The sequence below is a fragment of the Stegastes partitus genome, unplaced genomic scaffold, assembly GCF_000690725.1.
Source record: "Stegastes partitus isolate 25-593 unplaced genomic scaffold, Stegastes_partitus-1.0.2 Scaffold193, whole genome shotgun sequence".
NCBI classification, from domain to species: domain Eukaryota; kingdom Metazoa; phylum Chordata; class Actinopteri; family Pomacentridae; genus Stegastes; species Stegastes partitus.
In genome coordinates this window covers 548,059-551,524 of record NW_007577924.1, presented here as the reverse complement: position 1 = coordinate 551,524, position 3,466 = coordinate 548,059, and positions in this window count along the sequence as shown.

Sequence of the window (3,466 nt, the reverse complement as noted above, 5' to 3'; positions counted from 1 at the left end):
TTTAAGGAGGTCGGCTCGGCACCGCTGAGGACATTGTTGATGTGGCAATAAACTCCATGACCACCGGTTCGTCCAAACTTGTTTCCTTTTTTTTCCCACACACAACGCGGAGGTTACCGGTAGCAGAGCAGCGCAGGGACAGGCGGACTGCAGCGCAGGGACAGGCGGGCTACATCGCTTCTGCACTCCACAGCGCAGGGACAGGCGGGCTACATATATATATAAATAATATGTATACATGTTGAGGTTTCTAAGGCCGTTATACAATCTTTGTTGAAGCCGTTAATTTGTTGACAGCAGTGTCTGATCAACAGGTCAGATGTTGGAGGAAAATGTAATTGTGGCCTTAGCAATTCATATCAGACCATTCATATTTAGAATACAGTTAAATTTTTAATTGCAAAAATACTTAAATAGACAAGAAATATATATAATAAATATAACACTTAATAAACAGGGTAATTTTTATAAGATTTTTTTTATAACAGGACAAAAGTCTCTTACAAAACATATCACAGATGAAAAACGTTGTGCCTCTCCTCCTCCTGATGTTCTTAAGTGGAGCTGGAAACAGCCTCATGCTGCTGAAGATGCTCCGTCAGAAGGTCCAGGATGGACCTGCTCATTTTTCTGGGGAGTCTCCTAGCAGTCAGGAGGACATTTATCCAGCTGGCCCTAAACTAAAACATTGCTTAAATGTTATTTTTAATGCAGTCACAGTCATAGGAAAAGAACCAGGCTGTACTACAGGTAATGAAAGCAAGAAAATAATTCAGACATACTGAGGCAGCAATCGAGTACAACACTAAATAAAAATATAAAGTTCCAACATTAACTTTAACTAATTTTAAATCGATTGTGAGCAATAAACAAATTACACTGTGAGGACACAGTGTGACTGCTAAACTACGTATATCCCTGTTTAACTGCTATGAGAGCCAACGGCACACTTCAGAAAGTCTTGCCGACATCAGGTGGCTGTCGGTGGCTACTGTGAGCGCTGACACAGCTGCCAAACTGGGACACTCACATCTCCGAAATCGTCTGAGCAAAATTTTAAGCAGATAAAGTGACCACATATTTGGCATTTAAACCACTACTTTCTCGCCTCAAATAATCATAAAACTACAGTTTGTGTCACAATAACAATAGTATTTACAAAAACACCTGTGTTACCGTTGAAAGTTTTCTCCTCGGCTTTTGCCGCTGGGTGGTGCGAAATGCATTCTGGGATACTTGGCTGTCTGAAGTCTACACAAGTCCAGTCTGATGCAGACTCGATAATGTGGGCGGAGCAAGAACACATCCAGGCATTTCATCCGTACTTGGTCAGATATGTACTTAGAATTGGGACAGTACTTGGTCTCAGACTGACACGGCTCTAATGTTCTAAAAGTGTAACTGCGGTTCTGTCTCAGGGTAGATGTGGCAAAGCATTGTGGGTAATTCCTTCACAGCGATGAGCGAATTATACGAGGTAACATGTCTGAATCACCTGTGAGAGTGTATACTTAAGTTACTAAAAATGCACATGCGAATTGAGATGACTGTACCTAAGTTATTAATTATATTCTTAACGTTAATTTTGCCATGTTTTTGTAAAGTTTAGCCTCCGTTTTTGTGGGTTCTATTGCTTTTCAAAGATCGCTAATATGTGCTAGCTGACTGTTAACATTGCACTGTCTACAGGCTGCTGTTCATGCTGTTACCTTGAGGTCACCATTATGCCCTGTTGTTTGTTACATATGCAGGTATGTTGCACTGCACCATAAGTTATGAATTTTGTGGTTCATAAAAACCAATGTTTTATTGTTTTTATATTGTTAGTCTTTTAATACTGTTAAAAAAAAAAAAACACACACACACACACACACACTTTACGATCACACAAGGATACCATGTTCCTTCCTACCAACAGCCATCACTTTAAAAAACAAATCCAACTGACCGAATGATTATTATTCTTGTATATAATATATGTTATATTGATTTAAAAAAAAAAAAAAAGAAAGGTGAGCTTTTACAGGATTGAATTTCCCTTCTGGGATGAATAAAGTATTTTTCATTTCATTCATTTTTTCATGTCAGGTAAAAAGTACATTTATTTATAAGTGCAGTATATAAATTCCTTCACAGCGACGAGGGAATTATACGAGGCTGCTGTTCATGCTGGTACCTTGAGGTCACCATTATACCCTGTTGTTTGTTACATATGCAAATGCAGGAAAGTGCAATAAATGACTACAGTCAATGTGAGTGACTCCATCAATTCTTCATAGAGCACACGACCTACATCAAACTGGTCACACTTTGCTCACCCTCTCTGTTGCTCTCCGCGCATTCTCAGGCCCATTGTTTCCACGTTTCGTCAGCTGCTCTGACAACGTCCTCACGCTCTGCGCTCCGCACTCTGCTCTCTGCACGTCCTCGCTGCCGTGTCCACCGGCTGTGCCCTTTTATATTGATTGTGCTTCGCGCTACTGCTGCAATTTAGGTGCAGGTGCGCTCAATGTCCAGGGGCCTCATGTACAACGACTGGCATGGATTTCATACTGAAACTGGTATACGCTTCAATCCTGAAAACTGCGTATGCACAAAAAATCCAGATGAACAAAAGTGAGAGTACACCTGAATCCAAGCACATTTCTTTTGTGCATCCCACTCAGCGTGGAATTTACTGCACATTTTGGAGTACCAGACTCTACCCTCTCCACGCCCCCAATTTAAACATGCAAATTACTGTAAACAGGGCCAACAGGTGGGATTCCCCTCTCTGCAAGATCAGATAGCAGTAACAAGCCTGTTTGAGTGGAGAGTCGCCGCTATTGTGGGTGACACTGCTGTCACAGGGGTGGTGGGAGCACACGTAGGTCACTCAGATCACCCCAAGGTAAATATATATTGTGTAACTCACAGATTTATTCACTATACGGGTCATACAATAATCTGCTCGCAGCCAAACAAGATACAGGTTCCTGCGTAATCATGCCAGGATATCAAAGATGAAATCAAAACTTTGTCTCATGTCAAATTACTCAATTTATTATTTTCCAACAGACAATGAGGCAAGAGAAGACTGTGAGACGCAGTCCCACCCGTATCACAGACCCACGGGATTACTCCAGCCTCCCCGGCGTCAGCTGATCCTCTGGTCCGCCGCAACAGCCAGCTGCTGATGCCCGTACGGGACAAACACATTAACGCATGTCGGGGGGATTAATATTAGGACAATTAAATGACTTACTCACCAAGAAGTCACCCATCCCGCACCGTGCCAGCTTGTAGCCTGTTCCCAACCATGCTGTTGGTCAGAATGTGTTTTTATCAAGGCCGCCTCGCAACAATGTTACTTAATTGTATTTGCGCATCACAGATGATCTGTACATTGATTTAACAAAAATGCCTCCTGTTTGCATAAACAAATGTATCTTGAGATGGTGCCTTTATGGCAATGTGTGTGCAGTCG